General features: G+C 44.0%; 1 protein-coding gene across 2 annotated transcripts in view; it reads right to left on the bottom strand.

The window, feature by feature from the left end:
- Positions 1 to 21,020, bottom strand: part of LOC149463449 (discoidin domain-containing receptor 2-like) — a 178,200-nt gene extending 157,180 nt beyond the window's left edge. For both annotated transcript variants that reach the window (XM_089674970.1, XM_089674971.1), the window contains exon 1: positions 20,786 to 21,020. The gene's annotated coding sequence lies outside the window, so the exon portion shown is untranslated. The remainder of the gene's footprint in view (positions 1 to 20,785) is intronic.
- Between the last annotated feature and the right edge of the window lie 1,427 nt (positions 21,021 to 22,447).

The raw sequence follows: 22,447 nt of genomic DNA, 5'->3' as shown, positions 1-22,447 counted from the left end.
TGCAGCCAGCCACAGTGTCCTTGGTTGCCACCACACCAATGCCATTGTCACCAAACCAGAGCAGCCAACAATAGTGTTCTTGATTGATGCCACACCAGGGCCAGTGTCGCCAGACCAGTGCAGCCAGCCACAGTGTCCTTGGTTGCCACCACACCAATGCCATTGTCACCAGACCAGAGCAACCAACAATAGTGTTCTTGATTGATGCAACACCAGGGCCAGTGTCGCCAGACCAGTGCAGCCAGCCACAGTGTCCTTGGTTGCCACCACACCATTGCCATTGTCACCAAACCAGAGCAGCCAACAATAGTGTTCTTGATTGATGCTACACCAGGGCCAGTGTTGCCAGACCAGTGCAGCCAGCCACAGTGTCCTTGGTTGCCACCACACCAATGCCATTGTCACCAAACCAGAGCAGCCAACAATAGTGTTCTTGATTGATGCAACACCAGGGCCAGTGTCGCCAGACCAGTGCAGCCAGCCACAGTGTCCTTGGTTGCCACCACACCAATGCCATTTCACCAAACCAGAGCAGCCAACAATAGTGTTCTTGATTGATGCTACACCAGGGCCAGTGTTGCCAGACCAGTGCAGCCAGCCACAGTGTCCTTGGTTGCCACCACACCAATGCCATTGTCACCAAACCAGAGCAGCCAACAATAATGTTCTTGATTGATGCAACACCAGGGCCAGTGTCGCCAGACCAGTGCAGCCAGCCAGTGTCCTTGGTTGCCACCACACCAATGCCATTTCACCAAACCAGAGCAGCCAACAATAGTGTTCTTGATTGATGCTACACCAGGGCCAGTGTTGCCAGACCAGTGCAGCCAGCCACAGTGTCCTTGGTTGCCACCACACCAATGCCATTGTCACCAAACCAGAGCAGCCAACAATAGTGTTCTTGATTGATGCAACACCAGGGCCAGTGTCGCCAGACCAGTGCAGCCAGCCACAGTGTCCTTGGTTGCCACCACACCAATGCCATTGTCACCAAACCAGAGCAGCCAACAATAGTGTTCTTGATTGATGCAACACCAGGGCCAGTGTCGCCAGACCAGTGCAGCCAGCCACAGTGTCCTTGGTTGCCACCACACCAATGCCATTTCACCAAACCAGAGCAGCCAACAATAGTGTTCTTGATTGATGCTACACCAGGGCCAGTGTTGCCAGACCAGTGCAGCCAGCCACAGTGTCCTTGGTTGCCACCACACCAATGCCATTGTCACCAAACCAGAGCAGCCAACAATAATGTTCTTGATTGATGCAACACCAGGGCCAGTGTCGCCAGACCAGTGCAGCCAGCCAGTGTCCTTGGTTGCCACCACACCAATGCCATTTCACCAAACCAGAGCAGCCAACAATAGTGTTCTTGATTGATGCTACACCAGGGCCAGTGTTGCCAGACCAGTGCAGCCAGCCACAGTGTCCTTGGTTGCCACCACACCAATGCCATTGTCACCAAACCAGAGCAGCCAACAATAGTGTTCTTGATTGATGCAACACCAGGGCCAGTGTCGCCAGACCAGTGCAGCCAGCCACAGTGTCCTTGGTTGCCACCACACCAATGTCATTTCACCAAACCAGAGCAGCCAACAATAGTGTTCTTGATTGATGCTACACCAGGGCCAGTGTTGCCAGACCAGTGCAGCCAGCCACAGTGTCCTTGGTTGCCACCACACCAATGCCATTGTCACCAAACCAGAGCAGCCAACAATAATGTTCTTGATTGATGCAACACCAGGGCCAGTGTCGCCAGACCAGTGCAGCCAGCCAGTGTCCTTGGTTGCCACCACACCAATGCCATTTCACCAAACCAGAGCAGCCAACAATAGTGTTCTTGATTGATGCTACACCAGGGCCAGTGTTGCCAGACCAGTGCAGCCAGCCACAGTGTCCTTGGTTGCCACCACACCAATGCCATTGTCACCAAACCAGAGCAGCCAACAATAGTGTTCTTGATTGATGCAACACCAGGGCCAGTGTCGCCAGACCAGTGCAGCCAGCCACAGTGTCCTTGGTTGCCACCACACCAATGCCATTTCACCAAACCAGAGCAGCCAACAATAGTGTTCTTGATTGATGCTACACCAGGGCCAGTGTTGCCAGACCAGTGCAGCCAGCCACAGTGTCCTTGGTTGCCACCACACCAATGCCATTGTCACCAAACCAGAGCAGCCAACAATAATGTTCTTGATTGATGCAACACCAGGGCCAGTGTCGCCAGACCAGTGCAGCCAGCCACAGTGTCCTTGGTTGCCACCACACCAATGCCATTTCACCAAACCAGAGCAGCCAACAATAGTGTTCTTGATTGATGCTATACCAGGGCCAGTGTTGCCAGACCAGTGCAGCCAGCCACAGTGCCCTTGGTTGCCACCACACCAATGCCATTGTCACCAAACCAGAGCAGCCAACAATAGTGTTCTTGATTGATGCAACACCAGGGCCAGTGTCGCCAGACCAGTGCAGCCAGCCACAGTGTCCTTGGTTGCCACCACACCAATGCCATTTCACCAAACCAGAGCAGCCAACAATAGTGTTCTTGATTGATGCTACACCAGGGCCAGTGTTGCCAGACCAGTGCAGCCAGCCACAGTGTCCTTGGTTGCCACCACACCATTGCCATTGTCACCAAACCAGAGCAGCCAACAATAATGTTCTTGATTGATGCAACACCAGGGCCAGTGTCGCCAGACCAGTGCAGCCAGCCACAGTGTCCTTGGTTGCCACCACACCAATGCCATTGTCACCAGACCAGAGCAGCCAACAATAGTGTTCTTGATTGATGCCACACCAGGGCCAGTGTCGCCAGACCAGTGCAGCCAGCCAGTGTCCTTGGTTGCCACCACACCAATGCCATTGTCACCAAACCAGAGCAGCCAACAATAGTGTTCTTGATTGATGCTACACCAGGGCCAGTGTCGCCAGACCAGTGCAGTCAGCCACAGTGTCCTTGGTTGCCACCACACCAATGCCATTGTCACCAAACCAGAGCAGCCAACAATAGTGGTCTTGATTGATGCAACACCAGGGCCAGTGTCGCCAGACCAGTGCAGCCAGCCACAGTGTCCTTGGTTGCCACCACACCAATGCCATTTCACCAAACCAGAGCAGCCAACAATAGTGTTCTTGATTGATGCCAGACCAGTGCAGCCAGCCACAGTGTCTTTGGTTGCCACCACACCAATGCCATTGTCACCAGACCAGAACAGCCAACAATAGTGTTCTTGATTGATGCAACACCAGGGCCAGTGTCAACAGACCAGAGCAGCCAGTAACAACAGTAATCCAGATCACTAGCCACATCAGTGTCCTCATTACTAAACACACCCATGTCAGTGTCGCCCAGTGCTAGCGTAGCCGGCAACAGTGTCTTGATCACTTGCCACACCTGTGCCACTGTCACCAGTGCTGGTTTAAGCCAGAAACAGTTTTCGTATCGTGGTCACACCAGTACAGTGTCACCAGGCCCAGTTTAATCCATTAACAGTGCTCTGATCGCTAGCCATACCAGTGTCAGTATCCAGAGTTAGTGTAAATCTGTAACAGTGTTCCTGCAATAAATAAAATTTATTTTTTTTATTAGGAAAGTCTTTGATCAAGAACCCAAAACTGTATGTATCAATCCTGCTGCTGTGCTTAGAAAAACAAGGAATCCAGCCTGACTTTCTAAATAGTTGGGATTTTTAATATGCTTGAGTTGAGAAAATGAACTTATCCTATAAGGGCATGATAGTAAGAAGGGAACATTGTGGTAACCCCTTTACCCCTTTCCTTGGTTATTTTGCTTTAACCACTTGACCTCCTGAAGATTTTACCCCCATGACAAGGCTACTGCGGCACTGCGCTACTTTAGCTGACAATTGTGTGGTCATGCAACACTGTACACAAATGAGATGTATATACTGTAATCCTTTTTCCACACAAAAAGAGCTTTCTTTTGGTGGTATTTAATCACCTCTGGGTTTTTTATTTTTTGCTCTGAAAACTAAAAAAAGACTGAACATTTTGAAAAAAAAAAACAATATTTATTACTTTTTGCTATAAACATATCCAATAAAAAAATGCAAAAAATAAAATGTCTTCATAAATTTTAGAGCAAAATATGTTCTGCTACATCTTTTTTTACAAACAATGGTGGTGATCAGTGACTTATAGCAGGACTGTGCAGTCTGACACTAACTGACACCTTGTGTGTACTGACTGACACTGACATCACCAGTGACACCAATACAGTGATCGGGGCTAATAATATGCACTGTCACTGTACTAATGACACTGGGTAGAAAGAGGTTATCATTTGTGGCAATCAAAGGGTTAACTGTGTGCATAGTAAGTGTTGTTATGTTAGCTTTGTGCTGTTTTTACTGAGGCATCTGCCGATTTGTATTCCCTGCTTTGCAAGGAGACAAAAACTACCACATCCCCGTTGTCAGTAGAGAGATCTGTGTTGTTTACCAACACAGATTTCTCTTCTGTCTTCCACTCCGATGATCGGCGGGTCCTGGCCATGAATCGTAGGCCGGGACCTGCTGACTGGCATCTAAGGGAGCCAGTGATAACACAGCCAGTTGGGAAGGCATGGAAATACAGAATCACTGTAGCAGTAAAACACAGTCGGCAAGCGGTTAAAGTAGAACTAAAAGCAAACCTTTTTTAATCTGGGATAGAGTAAAGACCGTTATAATGAGGTGAGTTTAGCTTTTTGTTTTTTGCTTTGTGTCCCATTGGGGAGATTTCCCTTCAGTTCATGTCCCATAGCCAAAATTATAGGCAATCCGTCCCAAAGTGAGGGAATTCCTGGTTGTCGCCAGAACTAGTGTCCCCATTGGAAAATTTCCATTCTATTCCTGTTCTGGTGACAATCCAAAATTTTGATTTTCTTTCACTTTTGGTGATAACAGTAAACAGGACAAATGAAAAGACAACGAGAGTCCCCCTTTAACAAAACTGTTGTATGTGGACACCTCTGTGAATAGTTCAGCTGTTTTATAGTAACAGAAGTTGGCCATGTTGAAAATGTAGAATCAGTTAGAAGGTCAGCATGATCCAGGAACAGTGTAATCAAACATAGCAGAAAGTTTTGTCGGTTTTTAATTTCAGCCGAGCAGTCAGAGCGATTTCAATGTAACGTAAAGCACGTGTTGTAGCTGCCATCATTCCTGAGCTCGCTCACTGAACCAGTTCATAAACTGACATGTGTCTTCAATCACCTCGCCCCCTCCCCCTACACAACAGCCCCCAGGGTCCGGATAGGCAGAAAACAAAAGCCAGAGCACACAGCTTAATAAATTCTTTCCAAAAAGTTTGAAGACTCTACGTGTCCTTTATTATTTTATTCCGTGTACAGTACTATACAAGAACACAGAGCGCTTTGACTGTGGTGGAATCTGCAGTCCAATATTCCACCAAGGATAATACAATCACACACGTATGGCCAGTTTAGGTGGAAGTCATTAAACTGGAACTACACGGCATCTGAGCACCACAAACCACAATTATTTATCTCATTTTTAATATTCAAAGCAAACTCAACCATCCATCTATGTCTCGATACTTTATTATGCAGAGAAATCACTTTGAAAAACACTTAACTAGCATGTCTAGCCATGGCCATCTTGACTAAGGTCAGATGGTGCATGTAGCATTTACTTCCTGGAATCCATCTGCCCTAAGTCCAGGCATTCAGGCAGGAAGTGTACTTAGCTGAGAAAACCCCTCCTCCCCTCCTGAAGACCTGACATATGTGTACAAATGCAGAAAAGATATAGCAAGCAGCTCATCGATTTATAACCAGATGGAAGGGGGGGGGGGGGGCTACTAATAAACTGAGGTGTAGCTTTTTTAATTGGTTTTGGAAATTATAGCTGCAATGCAGTTGTGGCTGCAATCTTTCTTGGTCTACCTGACCTTGGCTTGGTATCAAGAGATCCCCGAACTTTTTATTTCTTAATAGGTGATTTAACAGTACTGATTGTCATAGTCAAGGCTTTGGACATCTTTTTATGCCCCTTTCCATTGTTAGAAAGTTCCATTACCTTGTTACGCAGGACTTTTGACAGTTCTTTTCTGATCCCCATGGCTCAGTATCTAGCCTAGTCAGCGCTTCCACGTAAGAGCTAACAAACTCATTGACTATTTATACACTGACACTAACTGCAATTTAAAAAGCCACAGATGTGGGACATTAACCTCTAATTGGCATTTTAACCCATTTGTGTAACCTTGTGTGTCTGTACCAAGGCCAAACATTCCAGGGGATGTAAACCTTTGAGCATGGCCATTTGGGTGATTTCTGTTATCATTATGATTTAAAAAGGAGCCAAACAACTATTTGATAAGAAATGGCTTCATCATCCTTCAATAAAAGACCTTTTTTTTGGCATGATCAGTCATATTTTCAATATCAATGCCAAAATTTCACAATTTCTGCCAGGGTATGTAAACTTTTGAGCACAACTGTATGTGTTGAGGCATGTTGAGTGCCCATTCAAATGAAATTGGCTATGTTAATACAATGTGCCACAGTCAGTGCCTGATTACCAAATAGGCAGAGTAGGCACCGGCTATGGGCCCCATGCAGTTTAAAGGCCTTGCAATAGTTGATCAAAATAATATTGATTCGATCTTTAAAGAAAATTAAAATCTTTCTTAAATTGTTTAAAAATATAGAAAAAATGAGTCAATTCAAAGAAATGAAAACTTTCCATTAAGACTCCATAGAGAAAATACTGAATTAATATCATGTACCCAATAACAACTTAAAGTGTTACTAAATCCATGACCCTGCATCCACTATATCTGGACTCCCACAGTACAAAGAACATGGAAATGCAATTATTTTAGTGAATATAAACTGCTAAATACCTTTTCTCATCAGACGTTAGAGCGGTCTTGTGACTTCTATCAGTGTCCAGCCAAGCACTAGCTAAAGCTTGTAGGAGGAGTTTTCTTTCTGCTCTAGAAGGATGCAAAACCCCTGACCTCTGTCTGACCAGTGCTGATTGGCCCTGTGCTGATCACATGCACTCTCCCAAGAAAAAAAAACCCTCTAGCAATACACACCAAACTGAGCATGTGTAAAATGTCTATGGTTCAGTCTATCTTATCAGGAGATAAGGAGATGGATGCTTGAACAAGTGTAGGAACAGAGCAGTCAGGATCAAACAGCTTTTTTACACAATGCAGAGGGTTAACCCCTTAGGTTCCACAGTGAGTATAACAAGCATGCTTTACTGCATATACAGGCTGATTTTACTGTTGTGGGTTTAGTAACACTAAAGTACAGAACAGGGGAGGACTGACCATTTGGAAACTCGGGCGCTGCCCGAGAGCCGGGGTCAGTAGGGGGCCCCATGAGATGCCCCTGGTACCTTTTTCATAGGCTTTTTGAGTTTGGGCAAGGACACAGGGGCCCCATGATCCCCTATTGCCCGGGGGCCCCATGAGTCGTCAGTCCGCCCCTGGTACAGAAATTATAGACAACAGGTTCACATTACCGTTTGTCTCTCAAATGCTCATCTTTCAGCTGTCAATTTGTAAAAAAGTTTGGTGCAACTACGTACATTTAACGTACAGTAGTTCTGGTCATCTCCATCTAGCGGCTGACATGCACACTACTGAGTTCAATGTTATCCCACTACAGCACACACCCCAGAAACCTCCAGGAACCCTTATGTGTGTGTGTGTGGGGGGGGGGCAAGGTTTCAACTGCCTAGGGGCCTCCACAGAGTTTATTCCAGCACTGGTTTCTGTATGAAGATTTAAATTTCTTGCGTTAATGAAGGCAAAGGCGTGAATGGGCCGTTGTTATGTTATGGTCATCTGCCAAACAAATGGCGCTTAACTGAGCTCTTTTTTATTTGTACTTCTAGCAGTTGACATGAAATGAAATGATAGATCTCTCCAGTTGAGTTTGCACCTCCACCCACCTTTGACTTTAGGTACGTTCACTACGGACAATGCAGTAGTGGAAATGGGATTCCACTGTGAGCAGGACAAACCTGGGCTATCCTGCTGGCCAATCGATACAAGAAGCCAGATTGGATGGAAGAATTCTTTAAGAGAGCTCAATAATATGAAGTCGATTAATCCTGAAATAATGTGCAGAATGTGCCTGCAGTGTGTTGGAGGGAGCTGTGCAAGAATATTTTGGATGAGAACACAAGATGACCTCACGTTCACAAGCCAACGCTCTTATATAACACATTGACCAAGCCAGAACAAAATCATCTTCCATCCATTTCACAGAGGAAGAATTCTGCTGTTCCTGCACAGTCCTACTGAAATGTATTTTCGGGACCAATGCTATTCCACTTATGTGGAAATCATTGCTGACCAAGACTCAGGGAGCACTTCTGGGGGTCAAAGCACTGCAACAAGTTTGATATTGGACCAAACTTACCTATGTTGTCTTTACTCCAAAAAGTAATCTTTGAAGCCTCCAAAATCTAACATGTACTATAAACAATACACATATGATTAACACCCCTCATCCTAAAAATGGGGAGGTTGCCCTTTACCTCCCGTCCCAGAGATACAGGGGGAAGTAGAAGGGAAATTGCTCAAAAGTGACAGAAAATCTCGTAGACAACTGCCACCAAACAGGAGTCCCCAGTGAACATTTTCCCTATACTCTTGCTTTGGTGACTCTTGGAAAATTTTGTGATTTCCCAACACTTTCTGCCTCCTTACCAACACACAGGGCTGTGGATAAGGGGGTACCACCAGTCCTCCTGTACGGGGCCCAGGCCAGCAGGGGGGCCCAGGCAGCTGGATGAGTCAGATGTGGGCAGGGAGATGATTGGCAAGGCAGGGGGCAATTACAGGAACCAATCCCCTGTAGGACTCTCTCTGCAGTAGCTGAAAGCTGGCTTCTTCTGCTCTCCTTCCGGCTGGCTCTCAGTTGCTGCATAGAGAGCCATACAAAGGGTCGGTTCCACTAATTGTCCCCCCCACAACCATTACCCTCTTTGTACACTATATGTTTCCCCCTGCTGCCCAGGCCCCCCTGTGTGCCCCCACCCCCGCAAGGCTGCCAGCTTCCCTCCTCTCCTTCCCACTGGCACCCGCAGGCACACAGTAGGATCCTTCAGCATGGAGAATGTGGGAAGGGTCTGGTAAATATGTCCTGCATGGGTTAACTGCTCATTTTTGTCTGCTGGAGAGGAGTGAGGAGATATACTTACCTAATCCTCCGATCCTCCCAGCACAAGACTGGTGCTGCATCCCCACACTTCAGCAGTCTTAACGTATGGACTGTTCCTGACTTCATCAAGCCCAGAGTAGGCTTCATAGACCAGGAACAGACCACTGCTGGACCGTGGGGGAGTGCCGTTTTCCAGTGGAGCAGAGGATCGGATGAGTATGACCTTTCTCTTCACCCCTAGACAAAACGAACAGTTGACCCAAGCAGTGCAGGCACAGCCCTACTGCAGGGAACATTTTTTTCTTTTGCCTGCAGTTGAGCTTTAAATAATTTTATGGTAAACAATATCCTTTGTTCCCAGCTCAGATAGTGGGTATGTGTCCTTGTCTGCTGCTGACCACCAGGGAGATCCACTTTCATAACCCACACTCACATCTTTCAGCACATAATACGTAGTAGGAAAAGATAAAAAAAAAGAATGATCACCTAAACACATTGAAAAGTCTCAAAATTTCATTAATGTATACAGATTTCTACACTAGAACTAAAAAAAGTTGGATATTTGAGGAGGAATGAAGGAGAGCAAGATTCAGTTCCCTAAAAAGGGAGAGTCCCGCCAAATGAGGGACAGTTGAAAGATATGATATTTGATCAGATGATTTAAAGTAAACGTCAAGAAATACAGAGGCTGCTACTGCTGCCCTCCCCCTTCTGAACATGTTTGCTGGCTGTCATGTTGACTCTCTGTATTCAATACAGGTATATCAAAAAGGAGACTTTTCTCTGACTTTACTGATCTGAATACTTGTTCCAGTTCAGTGACCTCATAAAAAAATAGACAAAAATAAATTACATGGCCATTAAAGTGGTTGTAAACCTCAGACATGAAATATGAACAAAGCATGTCTCTATAGTGTACTAAGTGTCAATTCTCTCTGCTACTTCATTCTTCTGCTATCAACATGAATAATTTCTGACAAATTTTCCTGACACCAAGTGAAAAATGGTGACAGGAGGAGGGGCCTCCAGCAGATTGACAGCCTCAGCTCTGTTCCTGTGAGCTCTGTGGAGGGGGGTGTGTCTCCTCCCTCCAATCAGCTCTCAGTGCTCTCCTCACTGAGCTGTGCAGTTTGTGATTTTAGCTCTCCACCCCCTTTTTCTGAACTCTCAGTCAAGCTTTATACATTCAGAACTTTGGATATAGAGAAGAGAATACTGCAGATAAGCAGGTATAACTTATGCATGAGGATTTGTTTTATTTCTGTGTATCACCTGAGACCAGTCACTTCACTGGGTATATGTAAGGGTTTACAACCACTTTAAAACCATATTAAACTCAAAAGCAAACATTTATTATATTTCAATTCTTAGATATAATGTCTGCATTTGTTTTCTTTTTTAGGCTGGCCATACACTATACAATTTTCTGTCCAATTTCTGCCCAAATTCCATTAGATTTACCTTCAACTATGTAGTGCAAGAGCCTGCCTAATTGGATACAATTGAAAGTTTTGTTAGGTTTGACCTATTATATGGTTTTTTGTAAATCTAAACCAAAAATCTCAAGAAAATTGTATAAGGTATGGCCAGTCTTAGGATTTCTTTCCTTTATTTTCACCATGGTAATCCACCCTGTAAGTCTGTTGTTTTTCAACAGAACAACCTGCCCTGCAGAAGATAAACCATTTACCACTAACAGGGGTACTTACAATGATTAGCTTTTATTTATTCATGTAAAACCTTTATCCCAAAAGGAAAAACAAATTGTAGCAGATTATAATGTGCTAGATGAAGTTCAGCTTCAATTTGTTAGTGTATCTAAATCTGCTAGTTCATCTAACACAGTACAAGAACATCCAATAGACTGAGTCAAATTCGGGAATGTAAACTAAGTGCATTTGAACATTTTTTAATTGTTACATAATCACTTTAATAGTTGTTATATATACTGTATATATAGTTCAGAGTTACTATAATTTTTTTTTCAATGTAAGAGGGACAGGAAGTAAGGACGCACAAATCATCTTCCACTGAAAACTTAAAGAGCTAATCCCTGACCCACCGCAAATGAGTTTGTAAGTTGTTAAGCGATCGGTCTGGGTGAATAGTAGCCGGGATGTCTCTGGATAAGATAGACGATACATGAGACCCTCTATCTTCACCGCTTCATACTTGTGGCCTTGTTAAAATGCCTGACCTAAGCAGCTGGCAGAGGGGACACAATTTCCACTCGCTCAAATTACAGTGCAGGATGGTTGTGGTAGCTGCACCAAGTTAATGTGTCAGCACTATGCAGCGGCCTCGTCCTCTCTGGGGAACTGTGGACCCGGTGAGGCCTGGATGGTCGGCTCAGGGTACCATGGGAACAGCACAAAATGTTCCCCAAACTGTGTAGGGGATTGGTCACCAAAGCCACCTTAAGAACACCATAAGCCCACCGATGTGCCAGCAACTGGTGCTGCCAACATGGGACCTGTTGGGATGTGACATTGAGACTCGGATAGGGAAACCCTAGAAAACCCATCCTTTGACAAGTTTGCTTTTTAAACTGATACTAATACACACTGTTTACAGGTACTTTACATTATTTCTTCTCTTTCTGTATATGGATGAAGGCTCTGTACAGGGACGGACTGACCATTTGGAAGCTCGGGCACTGCCCGAGGGACCGGGGTCAGTAGGAGGCCCCATGAGATGCCCCTGGTACCTTTTTCATAGGCTTTTTTGAGTTTGGGCAAGGACACAGGCACCCATGATCCCCTATTGCCCGGCGGCACCATGAGTTGTCAGTCCGCCCCCCGCTCTGTAATTATTTTAATAAAAAAAAGAACATCTAAGTACTTTTTTCATAATCGATATACAGCTGTCACATGACCCAGCTCTTTTCTAGTCTGTCTACAGGGAAATGTAGGCTGGAGGAGCTTCTAGTCCTCTGGTGCTGTTCAAATGTTCAAAAAAACAACAAAAAAATAGGCTTTGGGATACAGAGTAAAAATAGATAATAAATATCAATGCACGGTTTTAAAAACATGGGCAGCACAGTGGCTAAACGGTTAGCACTTCTGCCTGGCAGTACTAGGGATGTTGGTTCTAATCCCAACCACGGCACCACCTGCCTGGAGTTTGCATGTTCTCCCTGTGCCTGCGTGGATTTCCTCTGGGTACTCCGGTTTCCTCCCATATTCCAAAGACATGCTGTTAGGTTAATTGGCTCCTGTCTAAATTGGCCCTAGTATGTGTATGAATGTAAGTTAGGGACCTTAGATTGTACGCCCCTTGAGGGTTAGGGACTGATGTGAATGTACAATATATATGTAAAGCACTGCGTAAATTGGCAGCGCTATATAAGTACCTGAAATAAATAAATCATCATACAAATATACTTTATATTGCCAAACGTATTGGGCCAGCCTTCCAAATCATTGGATTCAGGTGTTCCAATCACCTCCATGGCCACAGGTGTATAAAATCAAGCACCTAGGCATGCAGACTGCTTCTACAAACATTTGTGAAAGAATGGGTCACTCTCAGGAGCTCAGTGAAGTCAAGCGTGGTCCCATGATAGGTTGCCACCTGTGCAATAAGTCCATCTGTGACATTTCCTTGCTACTAAATATTCCACGGCCAACTGTTAGTGGTATTATAACAAAGTGGAAGCAACTGGGAACAACAGCAACTCAGCCACAAAGTGGTAAGCCAGGTAAAATGACAGAACGGGGTCAGCATATGCTGAAAAGTGCAGTGTGCAGAAGTTGCCAACTGTCTGCAGAGTCAACAGCTAAAGACCTCCACACTTGGTGTGGCCTTCAGATTAGCACAACAGTGCGTAGAGAGCTTCATGGAATGGGTTTTCATGGCCGAGCAGCTGCATCCAAGCCTTACATCACCAAGTGCACTGGATGCAGTAGTGTAAAGCACGTTGCCATTGGTCTCTAGAGCAGTGGAGACGTGTTCTCTGGAGTGACCAGTCACGCTTCTTCATCTGACAATCCGATGGACGTGCCTGGGTTTGGTGGTTGCCAGGAGAACAGTACTTGTCTGACTGCATTACGTCAAGCATAAAGTTTGGTGGAGGGGGGATTATGGTGTGGGGTCATTTTTCAGGGGTTGGGCTTGGCCCCTTAGTTCCAGTGAAGGGAACTCTTAAGGCATCAGCATACCAAGACACTTTGGACAATTTCATGCTCCCAAATTTGTGGGAACAGTTTGGGGATGACCCCTTCCTGTTCCAACATGACTGCACACCAATGCACAAAGCAAGGTCCATAAAGACATGGTATGAGCGAGTTTAGGGTGGAGGAACTTGACTGGCCTGCACAGAGTCCTGACCTCCACCCGATAGAACACCTTTGGGATGAATTAGAGTGGAGACTGCCAGCCAGGCCTTCTCGTCTGACATCAGTGCCTGACCTCACAAATGCGCTTCTAGAAGAATGGTCAAACCTTCCCATAGACACACTCCTAAACCTTGTGGACAGCCTTCCCAGAAGAGTTGATCTGTTATAGCTACAAAGGGCGGGGCCAACTCAATATTGAACCCTACGGACTAAGACTGGGATGCCATTAAAGTTAATGTGCATGTAAAGGCAGGCATCCCAATACTTTTGGCAATATAGTGTATGTTTGATATAAAATCATTATTATTTTTTGGCAATAACATGGTGTGGGCGGATTTCTGCCAGTCACAGGGGTGGGGTGTCATACCCCTCCAGCCTTTGTCTTAGAATAAGAGGAAGGTGAAGGGTCCATCAATCAAGATGTAATATCCCACCCCCATTGTGTTTAACTGGTTAGTGGGCATGGAAGAGGAGGGACCACTTTACCACCGTGTACACCCCAATATGTGTGACTCTATAGTCACATTGGCTGCTCAGATGTGAAAGGGAGAAAATGCTCAGGGCAGAAATACACTGAAGCTGAGCATGTGCAGTAGCTGCAAACACTGTTCTGCAAAATCCCCAAATGCAGTGGGAACATGGACAGAAGCGGGAGAGAGAGAACAGCAGGATCAACCAATTTTTTTGCAGAATACAGAAAACGAATCTCATAGTAAATCAGTGAGCATTTATTCGTAGTTTTTTTATGATGTGGGATTAATGACGCTTTAGGCTGTATAAATCAGGGCACTAATAAAATGAAAAATAATGATATTAATATTTGAAAAATATAGCATATTGGGGTTTTTTCTAATTTGGTCCTCTAAGATCAGTGTTCTGATCATTTTCTTTTCAATGGGAACAGCTAAGATACACAGCTAAAATCCACATAGGCAAAACTTGCTCAATATTTGCAAATCAGTTCTACCGTTCCTGTGATTCCCATACTTCCAACACACTAAATAGCCAGAAGGTGGCACTGCTGTTGAGATTCTGCAGCTGTACAGCTTCTTGTGTCAGCTCCCTGGACTGACAACGCTGCTGCTAATTGTGAGGCAGTAGCTTTGCGTTGTCAGCCTCCAACAGGAAGTTCTATAGCTGGTAGGATTCCCAGGTAATAAACTTTGCAACACATTCACAAACAATGATTTTCTTAGGAAAACTGTATAGGGCAACGTATGATGACACCAATACTGAACAAATGATTTATGGTTTACATACACTTTAACGTGACTCTAACTTCAACCCTTTAATTCCTTTAACCTTCTTTAGGCCCCAGTGCACAGAGGACATTTTTTTATTCCCCAGGAGAGGAAAACGCAGTGTTAAAAATGTACCTATATTAATTTAGGCTGGCTATTGGAACCAATGAATGAGCAAGCTCATCTAGACACGGTTTCACACTTTTTTGTCGCAAAACGTTCCTTTCCAGAACACGCTGGCCCTGGGTTTTGTCCTGCCTCTAAATGCCAGTAAATGTCTAAGGCTGCTTTCACACTGATCCATTTTATTTTTGCTTTTGTGTTAAAAAAAGAGGAAGAAAAACTTGTGACCATGTATTCGTATGGAACTCTTCACACTGATCCATTGCGGGTTCGCTGCATTTTTTAAAAAATCTGGCTTGCTGCATTTTTTGCGCAGTTAAAAAACAGTACCAAAAACGTACCTCCCCTTTGAAATGAATGAAAACGGCACCTGCCTAGTGTTTTAGGTGTGGTTTTTGAGTCACATGTCCTTTAAAAAGTGCACCGTTAACGTGGTAAAAATGCTGCAAAAGCACATATGTGTTTTTGCTTCGGATCAGTGTGAAAGTATCTAAGTGTACATGGACACATAGGCTAACATAGAGAAAAAAAACGCAAAACGCCCTTTAAAGCATAATTTTGTAACAAACTTCTTGTCTTAGGTGCAGGGGCGCACTGACAACTCATGGGGCCCCCGGGCAATAGGGGATCATGGGGGCCCTGTGTCCTTGCCCAAACTCAAAAAAGCCTATGAAAAAGGTACCAGGGGCATCTCATGGGGCCCCCTACTGACCCCCCGGGCAATAGGGGATCATGGGGCCCCTGTGTCCTTGCCCAAACTCAAAAAAGCCTATGAAAAAGGTACCAGGGACATCTCATGGGGCCCCCTACTGACCTCGGGCCCTCGGGCAGTGCCCGAGTTTCCAGATGGTCAGTCCGCCCCTGCTTAGGTGAGGTCAATCCTCCAATCACAGAATGCATCCATTCAGTGAAAAAGAATACAAAACTTTTTCTGAATGGAAGAGGTTCAGAATGAGTATCCTCCTGTGTTATCTGTGACATCTGGAACTGCAAGTCTTGATGCCGACAAGATACTGCAAGCTGAATATAAGTAAAAGGTTTAACAAAAGCTGCAGCAGCCAGAGATGGGGTACACTTCATTAGAGGTGCAAATGTACTAAATTGATTTTAACCGTACTCCAGCTTTAAAATAAAACTAAAACTCATTCTGCACACTTTGAATTATTGGTTTCATCATCAGATGTACAAGATTCATCTGTCACCCAAAGACAAACAGAAGCTGCCAGCATTTTAATACAACAGCTATTCTGACAGGTTCTCTTTTCAGGAAAACATTTCTTAACAAGACATGTAGGCTGCCATTGCTGACCTCTTGGCTGAAATTACTGGCTGTCATGGTAATCCAGCGGATTCAAATGGGGAACCAAAACAAGCAATTGATTAAAATAGGGAACCTATAGTAAAGCTATAGAGTAATATAGACAATTTGTATATCTGACTGATAAAGGATGCCTGAACCAGCTGCTAATGGGGGCTATGCTGACTGAAACAGTCGTCATACTTATAACTACATAGCAATAATTTAGGTGAGGTGGAGTTACAGCCTCTGAAATGCATTGGCTTTGCAAGCAACCTATCATTGTAATATACAGTGCTCAAAAAAAATTAAAGGAACACTTTTTAATCAGAGTATAGCATCAAGTCAATTAAACTCCTGGGATATTGATCTGGTCAGTTAAGTAGCAGAGGAGATTGTTAATCAGTTTCAGCTGCTTTGGTGTTAAAGAAATTAACAGGTGCACTAGATGGGCAACAATGAGATGACCCCCAAAACAGGAATGGTTTTACAGGTAGAGGCCACTGACAATTTTTCCCCTACTCATCTTTTCTGACTGTTTTTCACTAGTTTTGCATTTGGCTAGGGTCAGTGTCACTATTGATAGTGTGAGAAAATACCTGGACCCTACAGAGGTTGCACAGGCAGTCCACCTCCTCCAGGATGGCACATAAATACGTACCATTGCCAGAAGGTTTGCTGTGTCTCCCAGCACAGTCTGAAGTGCATGGAGGAGATTCCAGGAGACAGGCAGTTACTCTAGGAGAGCTGGACAGGGCCATAGACAGTCCTTAACCCATCAGCAGGACCGATATCTGCTCCTTTGTGCAAGGAGGAACAGGATGAGCACTGCCAGAGCCCTACAAAATGACCTCCAGCAGGCCACTGGTGTGAATGTCTCTGACCAAACAATCAGAAACAGACTTCATGAGGGTGGCCTGAGGACCCGACATCCTCTAGTGGGCCCTGTGCTCACTGACCATAGAGCCCGATTGGCATTTGCCACTGAATACCAGAATTGGCAGGTCCACCACTGGCACCCTGTGCTTTTCACAGATGAGAGCAGGTTCACCCTAAGCACATGTGACAGATGTGAAAGGGTCTGGAGAAGTCATGGAGAACATTATGCTGCCTGTAACATTGTTCAGCATGAACATTTTGGTGGTGGGTCAGTGATGATCTGGGGAGGCATATTCATGGAGGGACGCACAGACCTTTACAGGCTAGACAATGGCACCCTGACTGCCATTAGGTATCAGGATGAAATCCTTGGACCCATTGGCAGATCCTACGCTGGTGCAGTGGGTCCTGGGTGCACGACAATGCCCGGCCTCACGTGGCGAGAGTATTCAGGCAGTTCCTGGAGGATGAAGGAATTGATACCATTGAATGGCCCCCACACTCGCCTGACCTAAATCCAATAGAACACCTCTAGGATATCATGTTTCGGTCCATCCAACGCTGCCAGGATGCACCTCAGACTGTCCAGGAGCTCAGTGATGCCCTGGTCCAGATCTGGAAGGAAATATTCCAGGACACCATCTGTCTTCTCATTAGGAGCATGCCCCGATGTTGTCAGGCATGCATACAAGCATGTGGGACTAGCCTGCTGCATCATCAAGTGACAGTACACTCTGGTGTGAACAGGCACAATTGAAAACCATGGGATTTTGGATGTTGAGCGTTTTGGTTCTTTGGGCTGTGAATGGGGCCTTAGGGTTTATATACACTTTATAGCGGAACTGAAGGCATTTTACAACAGACTGTGAGCAGGCAGGCTATTATTGCAGAATAGACATACCTGTCTGCTCTCAGTCTTCTACGGCATGTAAGTTGAGCCGCGCATGAGCAGCTCAGCTTGCATCGCGGCACAGAACCTGTGAGCTAGGATGACTGACACCTGAGCATGTGCAGGAGTTACGTCAACCCGTGCCGGCCGATGGAGATGCCCAAAAAATCAGCACCCGGGGAGAAGATGCTAGCGAGGGAGTTGGACCATTAGGGCCAGTTCACACCAGACCATGGTGAGGGAAAAGCGCACTGCCTTTGTGATCTGTTGCTGGTGCTAATACATTGTTAAGGTCAACCCAAATGCAGATCGCCGATGCACTGTGGTACCATGACTCTTGGTGCGGTCATTTTTTAAAAGTAGTGCATGCACTACTTTTTGTGTGTCCTGATGTGATTTGCAGCCCATTCAAATGTTTGGCCTGCAAAATCATACTACAGGGAACAAGCAGAAATTGCACAGGAAAGGGGATCACGATTCTGGTGTGAACCAACCCTTTAAGCTCCATTCACACCTCCGCGCAGCAGAAACTCCCATTCTTGCACAATGTTTTTTTTTTCTTTTAACATTTTCACGCAGTTACATAGTTAATTTGGCTGAAAAAAAAGACAAAAGTCCATCCAGTTCAACCATAAAAAAAAAAAAAAAAAGTTATAATCCTACACCCACAGTTGATCCAGAGGAAGGAAAGAAAACCCAGCAAAGCATGATCTAATTTGCTCCTGCAGGGAAAAAAATTCCTTCCTGATCCCCCGAGAGGCAATTGGATATTCCCTGGATCAACTTTACCTATAAATGTTAGTATCCAGTTATATTCTGTGTATCTAAGAAAGAATCCAGGCCTTTTTTAAAGCAATCCACTGAGCTGGCCACATGTTAAAGTGCATCATGAATAGGGTCGCGACAAACACCCCACAGATGCTCCTGCACTTTTTGTGCAGCATGGGGCATGTTTTTTTTTTATTGCACTTTTTGGTGTGTCTTTAGCACATTTGTCACATGGCAAACATACCATAGTATCCGTGCTTGGTGTGCCATTAATATTTAAAGACAAAACAAGCGTGATGCTTGTTTGCAGCACGTCTCTGAAATGCACTTTCTGCACAATTGAAAACGCGGAGATGTGAATGGGGCCTTAGGTAGGTGGTAAGTAAAGTGCCTTTAGTTTCGCTTTAAGGGCCAGTTCGCACCACAATCTCTGCATTCTGGATGTGTTTCTACATGTGCATTTTTGATGCATTTATGATGTGTTTTTAATGCGCTCCAGTGCATTTTTTCCCTTCTTTTTTTTCTTCTCAATTGAAGACTTGTGCATTCTAGTACATTTTTGGTGCACTTTGCTGTGTTCCAGATGCATTCCATACAAAAAAAAATGCAACAAAATGCTACTTTTGTTGACTACACTGGAACACATTGCACTGGTGTGAACTAGGGCCATTGGAATCCTCGCGTTTTTGATGCAGAATAAAAACACACTGGATTCCATCTTGTGTGTTTCAGCCCAAAGTTCTAGGGAGAGGCAATTTGTGTATACCTCAGACTTCTGGTCAAGTAACCTTTATAAGGCCTCATGCACACAATTATTCACCAGCTTACAAGTTCTCAAGTGTAAAATCCCCATTACCTACCCTTGTCCAGTAAACCGCATGTATCGCATTCAGCCGCATGTGCATTTTTTATGTGTTTTTTTAATGCGTTCCAGTGCGTTTTTTCCCTTTTTTTTTTCTTCTTCTCAATTGAAGACTTGTGCATTCTGATGAATTTTTGGTGCACTTTGCTGTGTTCCAGATGCATTCCATACAACAAAAATGCAACAAAATGCTACTTTTGTTGACTACACTGGAACACACTGCACTGGTGTGAACTAGGGCCATTGGAATCCTTGCGTTTTTGATGCAGAATAAAAACACACTGGATTGCATCTTGTGTGAACCAGCCCACAGTTCTAGGGAGAGGCAATTTGTGTATACCCCAGACTTCTGGTCAAGTAACCTCTATAAGGCCTCATGCACATGATCATTCACCAGCTTACAAGTTCTCAAGCGTAAAATCCCCAGTGCTTACCCTTGCCCAGTAAACCGCATGTATCGCATACAGCCGCCAATTCAAGTGCATGGCTGTACACAGCTGTACTCTTCTTTACAAATACAAGAGCATATACAGATGTATTCATGGATGGGGATTGTAGTAGCTGTTTGACATCTTCTTTGTAGGATAAACGCTTATTCATCAAAGTGCAATATATTAGATTGTAAGCTCCTATGAGCAGGGCCCTCCTAATCCTCAAGTATTTTATTGTATTGTAACTGTACTGTCTTCTTTTAGAATGTAAAAGCTGTGCAAACTATAAATCCTGAATAATCATCATCATCACTAGTATTTCTAGTATTCTTCTTAATTATAGCCTCTATTTAAGCAATCATTAAAAAAAAAACCTAAAGCAAGTTTATCCAAAATTCAATGTTTGCAAAACAAATACAACTCTACATCAGAACAAGACACCGTAACAGTAGTAAAACATCCCCTAAACTACAGAAAAGTAACTTGTAGTTAGAAGTTTATCTGCAAATACAATCAACAAACTTGTAACAAAATATTGAACAACCAATTGTATTCATTACAGGTTGAAATTTTATCCCAATGCAATCCCTGATCATGCCAGTAAGTCTGAAAAGTTTTAAAACAGAATGCAAAAAGAATCATGAATCAAAATCTTTAAATTTCTGTGTAAAATGGTCATCAGAAGTGTAATTTTTGGTTGAATAAGTGCATTCTGTGCGGCTCCCATCCTTGGTATTGAGGCACATTGTCTTATTACAAAATCTGTGTTTGTCATTCTGAGCACACAACAGCCAAAACTTTCCCACTGACCTGGAGTAAAGTTTGACTAGTCCGGGCCCTTCTATTGTTCCCTGATCGGTCCACGGCGAAGTCGATTTTGTACTTAAAAGTCCTTCGAGCGCCTTATTACGTTGGCTTGGCCGGTGGATTTTCTTTGTTTTTTGCTGTAATTTTTCTGGGATCTTCCAAAGGTTTTCTCTATGAATTCACATCACATACTCCTTCCGGCTGCAGACAAGGAGAGGAGGAGGAGGAGGAGGAGGGTAGAGAGGGGAGAGCGAAGGGGGGCTTTGCATCTACTTTGCCTTTTAAAGGGGCAGTCAACTAGGATGCAGAGCATTACGTTGGCCATACACTAGTTGATTTTGGAATCTACGTTCGTTCAAAAATTCTTAGAAGATTTATCAAAGATGACTTCTCAAATGTTGTTCGAAAGTTTTGTTTGCTTTTAACATTCGCGTTTAGAACACATGGACTTTCCTGAACAAAAACCACATACACTGTTAGAAATCTTTAACATAACTAGCGGAAGAAGCACAAAAATGAAGTACTAAAGTAGCACAAAATATATATAGAGTGAAATACATGTGCTAAATGATACAAATAAATCAATAAATTGCATCAGCGAATGTCCAATTCATAAAGACATAAATGCTTCATGCAAAGTTCACCAAAAAATAAATAAAATCCTTCTAATCCACTGAACCACTACATGATTAAATGAGATTAATTCCACAAATGCCAAAAAAACTTCACGTACTTCAGAGAAGAACCTTCCCCAATTCAGTGGCACTCACCAGATATTGTGGCCCATCTTTGCATGATCTGGCCAGCTCAGTGGATTGCTTTATAAAATGCTTGGATTCTTTCTTGGATACACAGAATATAACTGGATACTAACATTTATAGGTAAAGTTGATTCAGGGAATATCCAGTTGCCTCTCGGGGGATGAGGAAGGAATTTTTTCCCCTGCAGGAGCAAATTGGATCATGCTTTGCTGGGTTTTCTGCTTTCCTCTGGATCAACTCTGAGTGTAGGATTCTAATTTTTTTTTTTATGGTTGAACTGGATTGACTTTTGGGTTTTTTTCAGCCAGACTAACTATGTAACTATGCAATCGTGCTTGTGGTGAGTGTCATACATAATAAGACTCCTCAATCGCTTAGCCCAAGGCAATTAAAGGCTGGTGGAATGGTAGGACATCCTCTAAAAAGATTAGCGGGATCACATGGTCTGCTAAATTTTTTAGAAATCTGTTTGCTCCAGAAAAATGTTCCATCCTAATTCTAATTTTCTTGTCAATGACGTTGAAAATTAATGTCAATTTGACCCCGCTAACAAATAGAAAATTGAACATATGTTGAAAAAACAAAACATTTTGAACAGAATTCTACTAATGTATAGCCAGCTTTACTAATTAAAAAAGCTTGTCATACACTGTGCTAATTTCTCTCAAGCTGGCCATAGACAGGGCAAAATTCAGCAGGATTCAATTACATTTTGATCCATCTATGAGCAGGCTGGTTGCTCTGAAGTCAATCTATTGATCAGCTTCAGTACAACCAGCTCATCTGGGTTTTTTTTAGTACAGTTACTGGCAGCAGTAAACCTCCCGCTGTCAGAATACAATAGCATGGCGGGAGGGATTCCCCCATCAACACTAACTGTGTTGATGGGGAAATTGAACAATT

Source organism: Staurois parvus, unplaced genomic scaffold (assembly GCF_062004578.1).
Source record: "Staurois parvus isolate SC_StPar_1 unplaced genomic scaffold, SC_StPar_1.0 ptg000154l, whole genome shotgun sequence".
Lineage (NCBI taxonomy): Eukaryota > Metazoa > Chordata > Amphibia > Anura > Ranidae > Staurois > Staurois parvus.
The sequence above is the reverse complement of the archived record's forward strand: the minus strand, read 5'-3'. Positions and strand labels throughout refer to the sequence as shown.